The sequence below is a fragment of the Wolffia australiana genome, chromosome 15 (assembly GCF_029677425.1).
Source record: "Wolffia australiana isolate 7733 chromosome 15, ASM2967742v1".
NCBI lineage: Eukaryota > Viridiplantae > Streptophyta > Magnoliopsida > Alismatales > Araceae > Wolffia > Wolffia australiana.
In genome coordinates, this window is record NC_135849.1 from 14,725,525 (window position 1) to 14,742,784 (window position 17,260).

Genomic DNA, 17,260 nt, shown 5'->3' on the forward strand with positions numbered 1-17,260 from the left:
CTGAATTAATTAAAATCTAGATCAAATCTACAAAAAATATGGAAAGATTCAATCTGTTTGGATCGAATCTCATTCTGATTGATTGAAATAGTTCATCAATATTTGATCACGATTTGATTTGATCCAAACCCTGATTCCTAAGTGTCACAACTCGATTTCATCAAGTGTCCATCATCATCTATTTTACTACTCGATACTGATATGTTACTAAAATGCTTCTTGCGACTTTTTTTCATGTAAAAATATTTGTAGAAATAAATGAGGAAGCTCCAATACATCACTTTCTGTGAGATAGCACTTGCCCATGTATCTGGATTGAGCTTCTCTCATGTAACCAATTTTCAATGGGCATTACCATCTTGAATATTTTGTGTTATAAATAATCATTTTTGCTTAAATTCTATAATTGAGTATTTTTCTTTATTCTGATATTGTTTCTAGAAGAGAAATACATTATTAGACCAAACTAGTACTTTATTGTCTTTTGTCAACAAACAAAGTTGCGGCATGTCTATGAACATTTTTTACACGAATATTAAGTTGCTGATAAAATATTATTTTGACATGTATATTGGCATAAAATTACTTATTTAATAGGCAGAGTTAAATGACATATTATTATAATGGCCTAGGTGTGCCACATAAGCAGGTGACTGAATTCAGCAAGAAAATTAAAAGTAATACTCACACTTATTGAATTTTATTTACATGGGTCTCAGGTATCCATATATAGGGAGGCAGATACAAGATAATGATAAAATCAATTTTATAAAAATTTAGGGAACAAGTTCCTTTTTGTCATGTTGGAGGTACTCTTTGTCCCAAGATACTCACTTGAGAACCACAAGACTTGATAGACTATGCTTCTCTGATAGTAACCCAGTCAACTAGGTTTTTTCTCACCTTTTCACTAATATTGACAATCGTTACACCTCAATAGTGTTTCCAGATATCATAACCAATATAGGTCCACATACTCATTCAGTCTTTAGCCTTTTTCTTTTCATCTTTGAAATTTAGGCCTCCATAATAGCAAGTAGACTGGTCCATTATATTATTGTTTGGAAAATATTATGAGTTCTTTTTACATGATGCGTGAGATAATGGAAACATATATGGCCACTAAGCCAATTAGACATTACATATGTTTTTCAGTATTCTCTAATAAAATGATCTGTTCATTATAGTGAAGTCTATGAATACATATGATGACATCCTAATTCTGAGATCACTAGTTTTAAGACATGTGTTTTATAGGTTTCTATTTGAAGGATACTCGAGAAGCACATCAAAATCTGATCAGAATAGCACTATCTAGTCAATGATGAGTATGGCTCATCACGTAGCCCGTAGCGTGGAGACACTAATTATAGATAGTGGATACTATTTAGTTAAAAGAGTTCACAAAATTGATCAGTATTATTCCTTGAATTTTACTATACCAACTTCTCTATCAAGTTGATGCATGTCATGGTTGTGTGAGTGGTCCTTATACTTGACACACCAAAGATGTCTTATGATCAGACATCTATACTTTGACCATGACCTACGAGTTCCTATTCATGGATAAAATCATCCTCACTCGGGTATATCAAGCATATGTCAAGATGAGATCATTTGCCTTCCCTATAAGAGGAGACAGATCAAGGAAGATGACATAATTGAGTCCCACATCAAGGTAGTGGAATATCGGAGAAGAGTTCTCTTATGATTTGCCAATGCATTAGTCCTAACTAGGATTACTGATTAGGATTTGATAGTTTACCATACCTTAAATCACCATATATGCATCAAATGGATTAGGGACAATACATACATGATACTTGACAAGGGTAAGGTTCAACGAATCAGTCAATATACTACTTTGTATCTTATGGGGTATAGCTTGGAACCCCACAAGCTGGAAACTCAACTTAGTAGTTGGATTAAAAAATTTGTGGTTAATTAATATATATGGTAATATAATTTGGATAATAAAGGTTATTATGCCATTAGAGTTTTCAACTAGATTACTATATACCCATAGACAATTCCACAAAAATGATCTTTTGGATGTTAAAAGATGTAGTTGATGGGTTTTATGAAATTTCTAGTTAAGTATAAAAAAAATCCATGAAAAAAGTCATTGAGGTCAATATTCTTTAGGTGGCTATTCTTCTTCTCCCTTATCTCTGTGGTCCCCTTCCCCCTCAATGCTATTTTAAAAGTGATGTCATTCTGATGGATAATAAATAACAATCATTACGATGAAGGAGGATTAGACATGTGGAGTACCATGTGGATATATCTAGAGGCAGCACACTTGAGCAGCTCAACATGTATAACTTGAGGAATCCATAAATCATATATTTTATTCTCACAAATGTCATTTGATCATCGTGTTTTACTGTTTGTTATAATTTGGTTAAATATATCATTTTTCAAAAACGATTCCTTCAATATTATTTTCAATACAAATCATCATATTTTCATGTCAATCATGGCCATATAACCCAAAATGGAAACTGATCTAATTAATGTTTGGGGAAATTTCTGAGAATAATAAAGAAATGAATTCATGTTTAATAAATAACGAAGATGATCATTTTTAAATTTAGTAATAATTTATTATACATAATTAATTTTGGGATTCATTAAGTTTGATGTTTATTCTTAAATTTTATTGCAAAATACTTGTACAAAATTGAAATATATCAAAATATTACTAACTCGTCATTTAAATACTATTATCAGCAACAAGTTAGAAAATCATTTAAGTATTTCACTAGCACAAAATTTAAATTTTCTATTTTATGAGTTTCCCTTGAGGAACTGGCAGTGGTTGAGTTGAAAATATTATTGCCATTGGCACTAATGTTCATCATGGCATACATAGTGTTGTTGGTACTTATATTAGGATGGACATTAGCATATGTTGTGGTGTGAACATCCATATGTGTGAACGTCAATAACAGTGTTATCATTGGAGATACTTCTAGTATGCGCAGTAGTGTGCCTAGTGGAAAATATTGTGGTTATCACATCTTTGTCAGGACTAGCGCTGTCTTGAGAACTATCATTGGCCCTAACAGCGTTGGCAGTCCTTGCACATGAGCTGGTGTGGGTGCAGAATGCCACAGCTTTGGCTAGGGTACAAAAATGAACAAAACATAACAACACACTATTCAAAATATTGAAAGTCTTTTAATGATTAGCCTTAGCATAATGTAGGGTGCTTGTACAAAGTATTAGGGGCTTGATCAAATGTTTGGAGATTTATTATTTTCTTTTATTTGGATATTGAGGGATCTCAAATTTTCATCCATAGAGAGAGAAAAAAATTGAGGTCCCCTAATTTATGAAACAGGTTCCTTCCACATCTTTAAATGTTAAAATCATCATAATGTAATATTTAATACACATTTTTTAACATAATTAAATTATTATTTTTAGTCCTTTATAAATGTATATGATCTTACGAGATATATATTTAAACATGAAAATACCAAAATTCCACAATTTGGCACTCTTGAGTTCATTAAAAGATCAAAGATTGATAAATATAAACTTAACTACCAAGACCTTCATAAATATACTACAATATCTGATAAAATTATAAGGGACTGGTGAGCCAATCCAATATCCCAAATATTGTTATTGGTCATTAATACATTATCCAACTTAGTGAATCATCTTAGTGCACATGTGATGCTAGTAATGAAGTCCGTGAATACATGAACCAACTTATTGAATCATAATCGAGATATGAATAGTCTTTATGGATGAATTCTAAATATTCCTATTCAATGGATACTCAAGAAGGGCATCAAACCTAACTCATGTAATGAGTATGGCTGATCCTCTAAACCATTAGTTTGGAGACACCAATGATTGATAGTGGGTATCTCCTTGGCAGAAAGAATTCATAGAGTTAATATGTACAAATCCCAAAATGGGATCGTACCAAACTGTCGATTAGGTTTGCACAATATACGATTGTGTAAGTGGTCCCTAGACCTGAAACACCAAAAATGTCTAGTGGGCAGACTGTTGTACTTTGATTGTGACCTAGGGGTTCCTAATCAAGGAATGCTGAAGATTCTTAGTTCAGGTGCATCAGCAAGTTTAAAAACATGATTGAGTGGGTAAGATGAGATTGTTTGTCTTCGGTTTTAGAATCAACAACTCAAGTAAGATGATGTGATGAAGTCCTTATCAAAGGTAATGGAATATTATAGAATACTTCTCAAATTATTTCTGAGCACACTAGTACTAACTCAGATTACTGATTAGGGTTTGATAGTTGACCAGACACCAAGTCATCCTAGAAGCATTAAATGGTAAATGATGAGGTAAATGTACCATGAGCGAGTCAAGATACTCCTTTGTATTTTCCTTGGCCCTTAACAAATTTACTACGACCATAATAGCTCAAGGCCATACCCTTTGTCTCCCTTCTTCCCTTCGTTCCTATGCACTCTGGATATGATTGAGAGGGAAAATGATGCCAGACGTCATCGGGGACGTCATTCGGTCAGGTATCGAGATGATGCTCTGATACCAGGATGATGTCGGATGTCGTCAATGACGTCGTCCGACGAATAATCCCTAAGGATACAAAACTACGTGATGCGAGGTGCCCTAGGTGGATGTACGTGCATGCCTCGACTCGTGGGGTTCGCCGAGCTCTGAGCTCTGGGATGAGCAACCGGTGACGATGATGGTGACCCTCTGACCCTCATCGAAACGATGATGGTGACGATGTCAAGTGGAATAAATCCGTTGGCGCTTGCACATAACAGACGGGCTCGACCTGTACCTAGGAAATCACTCGTGATGTAGTTTTCTCGATGTAATCTCTCACCTAAACTAACCCGAGAATGGTGGAGTGCATCCAAAATATATACAGAAGGAAATAATTTAATGGACGAGCAAGAGATCGACGTACCTTGTCGGTAGTGTCACTTGTCGACAATGTATTGATCGGTGTAGGGACCGGTGCACACAGGAGTGGTGGAGACGTTCTGGAGATGACACTGCGTGGCTCAACATGCGACAGAGTGGCGGCACTAGAGCGTGACACTGGAGGGAGTCAAGGGCGAGGAAGCAATGGGAATGGTGACGAGACACACGAGTGAGTGGACATAAATCGACGCGTGTGTTTGTAATGGGTGATACGTTGCATTTAGCACAACAGTGGTAATGGCAATGGCCGTAGCGGACGAGACCAGACGCGACGTAGATGCGGGAGCAATCAGTGATGGCGGCGATTGCTGGCGATGGCTGTGGCGGCGGTGAGCATCAAGGCAACAGCTGTTGACAATGCGGGTGATACAAACAATCGAGGGCCGGTTGGTTGATGCAGGCACTGCCGAACACCACCAAGTCGATAGGCACGATCGGCAATGGTATTGGCGACGCCTTGGCAGCTCAAGAGCACCCAACGGACCGCAACGGGAGGCAGTCAGGCTGGCGTGTCTGCGCTAAGCTTTTGGTTGAGCGGCGCGGATACACTCAAGCGCGACCCTATGGCATGATTCCAGGCGGTGGGGTCGCAGATTGTATGCTTTTGCGGTGGGGACCCTATGGCAACGTCGAGAGCGACGCTTTTGTGGGTAGTGAGAACCGCAAGTGACTCGGAGTCCCGGTCGATTGTACGCCAGGTGCAGCCTGGCGCGCATGAGACGGTCACGCGCTAACCACGTTGACCATTGAACGGGCAGCGCGATGTGGCGATCGAGGGCTTTGCACCACGTTTTGGGGGAACTTCAACCCAGCTAAGGAGTCGACATGCGGTGATGATTTAGCGCCGATGGCTCGATCGTGGGTGAGGGACTCTGGGGAACGGAGTCTAGCGCTAGTCTATTGACCATTGGATGGGCAGCGCGAGGTGATGACCGCAAGTTTCTTGCACCACGTTCCGCAAGAGCATCAACTCAATGGAAGAAATTGCACGTGGAGATGATTCTTTCCCTTCCTACCTCTTCTTTTCCTTTCCCTTCTCTTCCTTTTTCCTCCTCTCCTCCTTTTTTCTTGTGAGACCCAAGGATGAACCAAAACTTCTTCAAAATGATAAACTCTGGTCTGATTCTAGGGCTCCATCATGCCCCCTTATATAGGGGCACGATGGTCCTTACTACGGGCATAAGTGCCCTTAGTAGGGGGGGGGGGGGCTTAAACATAGGACCTCCCCTACTTTAACACAAAATACAAACTGATTTGACGCGTGCTCAATGACACAAATCAACACAACATGCAATGATATGAACACGACCATGACAATACGGATACCGACACGACAAAAATGAAAACACAAACACGATAAACACGGAACTGAACAAACAGGATAAAATGACTAAAATGAGCACGAGCCGGCGTAAAATTCAAAATGGTCGATGGCGCGGCCGGGCCTTCACTTGGGTTGTTAAACCCGGAGGTCTTCACCGTTGCCTTGGCGTTCTCGGTCAGATGGGACGTGAACCGGTGGGCCGTCGATGACGTGAACCAGTGCTTAGTTTCTTCACCCGACGACGTCTCTACTGAGGTGGACTGGCGCGTTCCATCAGCAAAACAATGCCGGTGGAGTGAGAACAAGGCTCATCAGAATGAAGAAAGAGATTTGATGTCCCATGGATCATGTGGATATGTTTAGGGGCTGAAACTTGATCAGGTCAACGTATCTCAATCAAGGAACTAAGAAATCAGAGATCCAATATATGCATAAGTTATTTGATGAATTTTTTTTTATTTTTTTTTTTGATTTCTTTCGAAGTCTTCCACCATAAGAGTCATATTACCCAACAATGTCATCATAGTGTTGTATCTTGGAATCATTTAAATATGATGGATGAATAGACTTTATAATTGTTTAACATGCCAGAAAATCATAACGAAGCATTATTGGAAATTAAGTTCATAAGTTTCTTTTTTGACATAAAAGGTTCTAAAATAAATCAACAAAATATGAAAAATATATTATATAGCTAATATGGAGTAAAATGGTGAAAATCAAGAGATCTAATATACTGCTTCCAATTTTTGAGTAACTCCAAAACTATGGTTGTTTGTCTAATAAAATTAACATCTACACGTTTTCCAGTTACGACAAAAACATCATATGAAAGTGTTTTATATTTTGAACGTAAATTTTAAATTAGAACACATTTTTAAGTGAAAAATAAATATAATAAGGTGAATTGTGGCCCCTCATGTATTTATATATGTATATATATTAAAAGGCATACTCTTTAATTATTTTCTGACTAAAATAAATAAATTATGTAATCAAAGAATCTATATCAAGAGTTTACTAATGGAGGACAACTATTCAAATTTTTTTTATCAAAGATTAATTTCTATATCCATCCTGACTTCAAGATAGATGCCAAAACAGTATGGTTAGTGAGATGGTATGTAATGTCTTGAATATGGAGTACAAATGAGGATCTATGAGTGGAAGATGGGGAGTAGCGTGGATGGGACTGCATACAATATCATAAAAGTTAAAAAATTTATTTGTATGCCAACCAACATTACAACTACTAATCTATTGGCTCCCTTCTTAGCGGTACATTGTGTCGCCTTAATTTTGAGATAATTCTTAGTTAATGATAAATATTGATTTACTTTTGGTGGTTGTTTTATCTTGTGGTTAACTCTGTTTTGAATTGTTATTCAGTTGTATTACACCATCTAATTCCATAAAATTGTGGACATCTCAGCCATTCCCTTAGTGGGTCATTGCTCAATCCTAGTTCATGGATTTAAGTCCTACCCAATAGGACTAAACCTGTTCCAATCACTGTCAAATAATAAAATACATATATGTATTTTTGTGATATGAAAATTTTCATGAATATTCATTTTTCACTTTAGTAGATGTTGAAATGTCCTATCGCTGAACTAGGGTTAGTTGATTGGATGATGCATTGACATAGGACACAATCGAGTAGTAGTCAATAAATGTAGGGAAGGATCATTGATCTTTCAACATATATCCTAAATATTTGTATTCAAGCATAGTTGAGATGGACATCAAATTATTTAGATAGAATAACAATATTTGATCAAACTTGTACGATAAGTATGGATAATCTTGTGGCCGTTAGAGTGGAGACATCAAAGACATATGGTGGGTTCTCTCTAGAGAATGATTTCATTGAATTAATATATATGAATCCCTGAATGGTCGTATAAGTGATCCGTTGACCTGAGACACCAAGAATATCTCATTGATGGGCGACTATATTTTGACTACATCTTTTAACTCTCTAACTATGGGATTAAAAAAAGTCTTAGCTCAGATATAAGATGACGGGATTCTATAGCCTAGGCATAAGAGAAGTTTAACTCAAGGGAGACGATGAAGATAAATCCCAGGCCAAATTAGAGAGGATACTAGGGAAGGTATTCTCCAATGATACCTATTATACATCAGTACTATCCAAATCATTGGAAAGGGTTTAACGATTAACCATATCCCAAGTCATTCAAACGGGTTACACATAGTCACACAATCAAATATCAATCTAGGAACAACGCTTGTATCAAACACATGCCGGCCTCAATGCTTGAGCGGAAATACTGAGTAGCATTTGTTTGTGAAGTAGAGGTCTTTTGCAGTAGTTTTAGAATGCTTGGAAGTTAAGTAGAGAGGGTAGGGAGTATGTCCCATACATGAATTGGGTCATTGCATTATATCATAATTTGATTACATTGTAGTCTTAGCCATTACATGGGGGAAGACCAGGGATGATACAAAAGTAATGAGACGAGGCACCATGAACCTGGGTAGTGGCGCTCGTGCACCTTGAGGCTCGCACCCTCGTGAGCACGCCTGATGACACTATTGATACACCCATGCCCCTGGGCCACACGCCGCATGCTGCTCACCGTGCACCTGTGGGTGATGGCCCTCGACGCACCCACCGGTCCATCCTAGCCTTAATGCTCCACACACCACCAGCACTCATGCTGACACCATCGCACTCGATCCGCATAAGCATCACTGTGCTACTAGGACATGTGATATCAAAGTAGTGATTTATTGAAAAATTCATTGTACTAGATATGGATGTCCTAGAGTTATCATTAGAGATGGAGGCTCACATTTTACTGACTCTTGATTTAGACATTGTTTGGAAAAGTATGATGTGCATCATAGGGTAACTACTTGAGAATGATGCTGAGCTCTTCTTTCTTTTGTATCTATTTTTACCACCCTCAACTTTGTTATAAAATCTTGAGAGTAGTATATGAGTAGTAGTAGTTTCCTTACGCAAAATTATCATTTATCTACCATCACACATTATTTTGGGCCATCCTTTCATTCTGCTCTACCTTTTCACTTAAAATAGATATTCCTTACTCAAAAGTGACATACACTTCTTTTTTTTTGATAAACAATTAGATATTCTGGGTTCGGGGTTCCAAGTTTAAGATTCATGGTTTGGGGTTCAAGTTTCAATTTTGAAGGTTTAAGGTTTACATTTAGGGTTTAGGGTTTAGGGTTTAGGTCTTAGGGTTCAAGTTCAAGGTTCAAGGTTCAAGGTTCAAGGTTTAGGTTCAGGTTTCAGGGTTGAAGGTTTCTATAGGTTTTAGGATTTAGGGTTTACAATCTTGTTTTATCAGGTTTGACAGACCCAAGGTTTGTGTTGGTAGACTCATCCAACCATGCTTTGGATGCCACCGATGGGATTTTATATGTAAGGTTGAGTGTGTATAGGAGTTTATATGCATAGAGTGGGCATAAGTATCCCAATTATACTCGGATCTTACTCTCCCACGCCCATGACACAAAGAAAAAAAATACAATAGTGATATTGATGTAGGTCATGTAGGATACCTCATGTGATGATCACTTGTTCTTGTCCCTCAGAATTGGTGATGCACGGAGTAGGTGCATGCTTCATGCCATCAATAGGTACCATTGTAGAGGTGCGAGAAGGGTACAACACTTAGGCAAGATGACGTGCACTCCCTTCTCGAGTGCTCCACGCAATGCCCAATTGCAAGGGCTGTCATCACAATGGTGCGACATGTGCATAGAGTTGTCATGCTCTCTAGAGATTCCATTGGGAGCGTTAGCATGCATGGAACATATTCACTAACAATCGTGAGTCTGATTCTATGATGATACCTGATGACTCTCAATATGTCATCAAATATTAAGGATTTCTTGAGCATGAAAGTGTCATTTGCATTCATTTAATCCATATCGGCTATATCTTATGTGCATTATTTTCCTACTTACTAACCCCACTTGATTCATTGAATCAAGTGGATTAGATCTCACTTATTGGATTTAATGAGTTCAGATATGGATCAAGCATCAAGAGAAATGCAGGTGACTAAGAGAAGCTGGCGAAAAATTATAAGGAAGAAAAGCCCTAAAAAAATCTCCAAGAAGCATAATTGAGAGAAACATATAAATAGCCTCTTGAGGGCTCACATTAGGTGGTCCAGAAATTCAACCTGAACAGGCTAGGGCTTGGAGGATAGAGTTCTGCACCCTCCAAGAGCTGATGAGCATTGGAGCTAGGAGAGAAGCAAGCTGAGGAATAGCTGGAGCACGACGATCATCGCCTTGCCGGAAGGGAGTGACACAAGGAGGTGTGAGGGTTCCAGTTTCAGTTCTAGTCTTCTTCTCCTTTCTAAGACAATCAAATTTGGGATTGGAAGGTACTCAGCAGTGCTTCCAGTCATTCCGGACAAGATTGTTCTTCGTTCTAGTTTGATTTCGAGTTCATCGTTTGTTCAAATCGATCTTCCTTTCTTTCTCCTAAAAAAACCCACTGTTGTTCTTCACAATCCAGTGTGAAATCGTCTCCTTTAGCAGCTTCCAGGCCGCCAGTAGTTGAGGCAGCCAGCACCCAAGGCTACAGTCTAGGTTGCCAACAGCCCAAGCCGCCACCCGCCTAGGGCGTGGGCAGCCAAAGCTGCCAACAGCCAGGCCGCCAGCAGTGCACACTGCCAGCAGCCCATGCCGCCGGCAACCAAGGCCGCTAGCAGCGCAAGCTGCGGGCAGCCAAGGCCGCCAGCAGCACACGCTGCCAGCAGCCCACGCCGCTGGCAACCAAGGCCGCCAGCAGCGCACGCTGCCAGCAGCCCACGCCGCGGGCAGCCAAGGCCGCCAGCAGCGCACGCTGCCAGCAACCCACGCCGCGGGCAGCCAAGGCCGCCAGCAGCGCAAGCTACAGGCTGCCAAGGCCGCCAGCAGCGCACGCTGCCAGCAGCCCACGCCGCCGGCAACCAAGGCCGCCAGCAGCGCAAGCTGCGGGCAACCAAGGCCGCCAGCAACGCACGCTGCCAGCAGCCCACGTCGCAGGCAACCAAGGCCGCTAGCAGCGCAAGCTGCGGGCAGCCAAGGCCGCCAGCAGCACACGCTGCCAGTAGCCCACGCCGCCGGCAACCAAGGCCGCCAGCAGCGCACGCTGCGGGCAACAAGGCCGCCAGCAACGCCGCCGCCGGCAGCCCACGCCGCGAGCAACCAAGGCGCTAGCAGCGCAAGCTGCGGGCAGCCAAGGCCGCCAGCAGCACACGCTGCCAGTAGCCCACGCCGCCGGCAACCAAGGCCGCCAGCAGCGCACGCTGCCAGCTGCCCACGCCGCCGACAACCAAGGCCGCCAGCAGCCCACGCCGCCGGCAACCAAGGCCGCTAGTAGCTCAAGGTACCGGCAGCCCCGGCAGCCAGGGCAGCACACAGACGCGCTGCTTGCGCCTCTGCAAGCAGCTCAGGCTGCGAGCAGAGACATCTGCAGGGCGCCCATAGGGTGTTCGTGGATTTGCCTCCAAGGGTAAAAGTAAAATCTTCAGTAAAGAAAATCTTTACTGAAGATTTTGCTGAATTGAAACTTTAAAAAGAACACTCTGTAGATTTTACTGAAAAATTTTAAGTGACCTATTGCGACTCAATATATAGATCTGAATACACATATTGATTTGAAAATAAAGTACTGTTGTTTTAATTGCTCTCTGTGGAGCGACACCTTACTCGCCCTAAGGCTGTGAGGTTACAAATATTGTTGCATAAGCTCAATCCTCACGCGATTAACCAGTAATTAACCAGTAAAAAACCACCTAATTTGAGCTTATCAATACCATGAAGGTTTTGCTCCTCACAAAGGAGGAAGCCATCGCGTATCACCATAGCCTCGACTTCTATGTTAGTTTGAGCTCCATAAAATTGTGAGAAAGCGAAAATGATACTCTTTTTGTGATCTCTGAGGATACCACATCCACCGGTTGGGCCCAGGTTCCCTTTGGCCACATCATCTAAGTCGAGCTTGAGAGAGCCCATTGGTGGTGGATACGAATGGACAATCTGTAGCTAGTTAGTGATGTGGTTCAAAGCATTTGGGATGCCCTAGATGTTGAGGTATGAGATGATTAGTTATCCGTATCCATTGTTTAACGCATCGCATGACTTGTGGTGCACTCCTAGTGGACCCTACAAAACAAGAAGAATTTTTCCTATTCCATATCTTCCTTTCTGTATCCATGATGATGTGTAGATAAGGGCTAAGCTTAGACTGTGGTTACGAGATAAAGATCATGTTAAAACACTCTAACGATATTAATATAGTATGAATACGAAAATGTAGACATCAAATATGAGTAGAGTGACCCCACATTTAATAGAAATATCACTATAGAAGAAGATGTGTTCCATAGTCTCAACTTGAGGAGAAGGGGGGCAATAATGGCAGCGCAAACTAATGGAGTGACCAATAGGGGTCCCCTGATCTTGAGGAGGTAGGCTGTAGTGCATGAATCTCTAAATGAAGAACGAGATGCGGGTGATCATTTTTGGTTGCTAGATGCGTTGACCCCAAGCTTGCATAGGGACACTTTCTCAAATATAAGGTGAACGATAACACAAACTCTCATTAGGCGTTAGTGTCTAGATTGGATGATCAAGGGAAGTCCCTATCTCAGTGGCCATAGCTGTTAGTAAGATGTCTAACAGAAGTCCATGTGCTCCCAAAGGAGTTTCATGTTCCCCGTCAGCAATTGAGTCACGCTGAATCGAAGGCGATTGATGTAATACGCTATCGGCCGAGATCGATCGGCGCGTATTACACCACAGATGACGGCAAACTTAATGTGACGTAATGATGCAAACTTTAAAGGGTAACTACAAGTATGGATAAATTAACTAATAGGGTTCAAAGATCGACTAAATTGGCAAAGTTTGATTGGACACAATTGACTTCCCGACATCCCTTAGGGCCAACTAGATGCATAAGATGAGGGGTAGTATGACGTAGGATGGCTAAGGAAAAGGGCGACTGAGGAGATGAATGGGATGACGACGGGTAAATGGTGATGGACGGGTTTGGAGGAAGGGATAAAACAAGCCACAAAAATCACACGGTCGGATTCAGACTTTAAAACCGATGAAAATCTGGTGGTGCAGCTCCGACCCTTGTCGAGGGCGGGAGTACTGTCTTCCCTCACCGCGACGATGCCTAAGCACCGAAATCAATATCCGAATTCGCGTCGCGAAGAAACACTCGAGAAAGAGAGAGAAGAACTGGAAATCCAAACCAAGTCTAATTCTGTCGGCGGTGGAAACTTCTCGAGAAAACACTGGACGGAGAACACTTTCGACACCAAAGGGTTCAGGCATACCTCGGCACTCGTAATGCGTGAAGAGGATGCGGGAAATTCCAATCGTGACGAGCTGGGCGAATCTGGGCGTTGAGCGGCCCACTGGACGAGAAAGATCCTAGGAGTTCCGGGCGTTGAACGGCCTTGGTAGAGAGTAGATGGCGTCGTCGCAGAGTCAGGCGAGGCGAATACCCGTGCGCGTGAAGCGGAGTGCGCGGAGTGCGGCGGAGTGCACCCAGAGTGCGCGTAGCACACGCGGCTCGAAGCGTGGATGGCGTCGACGACGAACCGTTGGATGGCCTCGATGACATTGGTGGTCGGCGTGCGGCGTGGTGGGCAGCCGCGGGCGCGGCGCGGGCAGGCGATCGGTGTGCGGCGGCGTCGTGCGGCGCGCGCCGATCGCGAACAGCGATCGGCGCGGCGTGCCGCGGCGGCTAGGCAGCCCTAGGCGACCTTGGATGGGCGGCCTGGGCGGCCCTGGTGGGGCTGCCTGGGCGGCCTTGGGGCGGACTTGGCTGGGGCGGCGTGGGCTGCCCTGGAGGGGCTGCCTGGGCAGCCTTGGGCGGCCTTGACTGGGTCGGCGTGGGCGGCCCTGGCGGGGCTGCCTGGGCGGCCTTGGCTGGGGCGGCCTGGGCGGCCCTGGCGGGCTGTCCGTGCGGCCTTGGGCGGCCTTGGGTGGGGCAGCCTAGGTGGCCCTGACAGGGCTACCTGGGTGGCCTTGGGCGAGAGAGAGGGTGAGAGGGAGAGGGAGACAGAGAGAGTGAGGGTGGCGAGAGAGGAAGGAGAGAGGGTGGAAGGCCGTCATCACTAGGCGGCGGCGGCGACGATGACGATGACGATGACGACGGCTAGGGTTAGGAGGGATAGGGGAGGCTGGGCAGTTCTCCAAGAAGAGTTAAACAAAACTCAATTCTTGAAATTATGACTGCCTAATGTTTCTTGAAAACAATGGCCTATATATAGGCCTTGGAGGAAAGAGAAAATGACAAGAAAGTAAAGATGAGACATTAAAGATGTGCGCCGTGTCACGCCAAAGGGCAGTTGTGGATCTGCCTCTAGCGTCGTGTCATGACGCGCGTAGGGACGTGCGCGGGTGGAGATGTGCTTGTCGACGGTTGCGGCGTGTTGACTTTGTTGTTGACTTCGGCTGACCGTGGCGGGTTGACTCTGGTTGACCGTGGCGACGCGTTCGAGGGTGATGTGTTGGCATCCTCGCCATCATAGTATCACTACCCGACGGCGTCCAGTCCCACAAGTAGACGATTAGTGTTTCAACAAATAATTAAAGTACCTCTCGCTAAGTGTGTAATACTCGGGTCAATAGCGTTGGATCCTAACACTCGAGGCATAGAAAATAATATTATAGATACTGTATGGAACGTAATGAACTGCGTAGGCAAAAAGGGATCGGCAGAACCTGGGGTGGAGACACGTTGTAATCATTGCAGGAATGAATTGGCTTTTGATTTCGATGATTGGCACACCAGCGAACGAGAAGTACATCCATCACAGGTCTGACAAGGGGAGGAGATGGCGTGTAGATAGTCTGCTTGGGCTGGCGGGTGCGTCACAAGCCTTTGCGTGGGCGGGCACGGCAGCGCGTGTGGGCGGCGCTCGGCATGCGGGAGTTGGAGCGCGCAAGCATGCTCGGAGTGGCGCTCAGCGCGCAGGTGCGGCCGCGCGCACAGGGACGGCATGCAGTGTCCAAGGATAACAGTGCGCGCATGCGCTCAATCAGCAATACCCCCTAGATGACTGATTCAAGATGCGATGTTGGAGGCAGTTAGCGTTCTTGCAAGAATGACTTATAGAATCCCGTGTTGAAGGATCTTGCACCGGACGGTGCGATGGAGGGTAGGGTGACCAGGAGAGCAAAGAACAGGTCGAAGGTCGGCCAAAGACGTCGACGCTGCTCCAGCAAATTTGCCCACTAGAAGGTCAACTCTGACGTGCAGGGTGACGAGAGAATTTGAGTTACCTGCCAGAAGGTGAGGTTCTTGGGCGGATATCGGACATAGGAATCCATGCGGATGAATTTTTGAGCGACAATCTTGATCAGAAAATTTGACCCGGTGGGGGTGATCCTTGATATGAAACAGCAATGACAATCAGCGTCTTATCGATGGAGAAGACCACAATCTGGTCGTGGAAGAGAGAGAGAGCCACGATCTCACACGTTCAAGACTCTCACAACTACAACCCTTCTAATTCTTCTAAACTCTCTAAGTGCGAAAAAAAGAAAACACTAAGAAAGAAACAACTTTGATTTTCAAATTCCAGTCTAGTCTTTCCTCTTGGGCATGCCATCCTTATATAGGGTCGAGGCATGCCCAGTTGGGCGTAAGTGGAGGGAACCATCTCGAGACGAGCGGTTCTCTCAAAACAACGAAAATAAATGTTTGAAATGGACAAGGCCAAAATACGACAGGCCCAGTACAGAATCTGGTGAAGAAATTACAACAATAATAATAAAAAAGAAATAAACAAAAACAGATGCGGCTTCATCTTCACGCAGAGTATTTGAACGATGTGTCACGGGCGTTGGCTCGTGCGACTCGGTGAGGTTTTTGCCGTCGTTCTGGCTTGATGGTGAGATGGTCCCCCATCAGCGATGGTGAATAAAGCTAGGGTGGTGAGCTAATGGGGGTGGCTACAAGCCAATCATCATACCATGCACTAATCATGATGTGTCTAACTTGCTAGCAAGTCACAATAGATATATCTAGCCAGTGGTATTGCCATGTACACCATTTTTGGGGCCTTTGATATTGGGCTCACAAGGAGCTCACTCCCTGTAGTGGGCCAATATAAAGTGCCCTAACGGGTAGCTCGTGGTACACATATGTCCCATGAGCTTCTTCTGAAGTATATCATGGACGTCTTGAGGGTGCCTGATCCCTAGCCCCTCATCATCCATTAGTTCACATGTTTTCTTCCAACATACCCAATGATGTTGGTGGGCTGCCTTTAGTTGACCTGACTAAATGAAGTGACCACATAGGTGCCCCATGGATAGAAAAATGATGAGAGATATAAAGTGTACCCCTAGGGTATGCAGCTAGATACTCATGAGGACGTAACGTATGAGTTGAATGCCCCCTCATGAGATAAAAATGGAGTTGCCATCTGATAAGCTGAATTTTTGGATAATTAAGATGCCTTAATTACTGTCATTGTACAATTCAGATTATGCAATTCAATTTATAAATTTACCCTAATACTTAGATGTATAGTGTGAATATCTGGGATTGTCCAAGAGAGGCTTAGTAGGTAAATGAGATGTTCAATATGATTAGTGGATCTTGAGCTGAATTTGGGAGAGGAATATAGAGGAGATAATAAGAGGAGTGATTCCTATCTGGATTTCTTGATCTTGTCAAGAAGATCCGAAACTCAGGATAGGGGGAAAGAGATGAGGATTGTATTTGTGAGATATCTATTTAGGTTTCTTGATCTTAAAATCAAGATCAAGACATCAGAAATAGAGTAGGGAATAGGATAATCTATGTAGGAATGATAATCTATATAGGAGCTGATTCAATTTTTCTCAAGAGTTTTTAGGAGTGGTCTAATTTTAAACTAAAAGGAAACAAAATGGATCTATTTTTTAGTTAATTTTTGTTTTCAGGGCTCAATATTCATCTCAAGAAAAATCAGACTCAACTCCTAG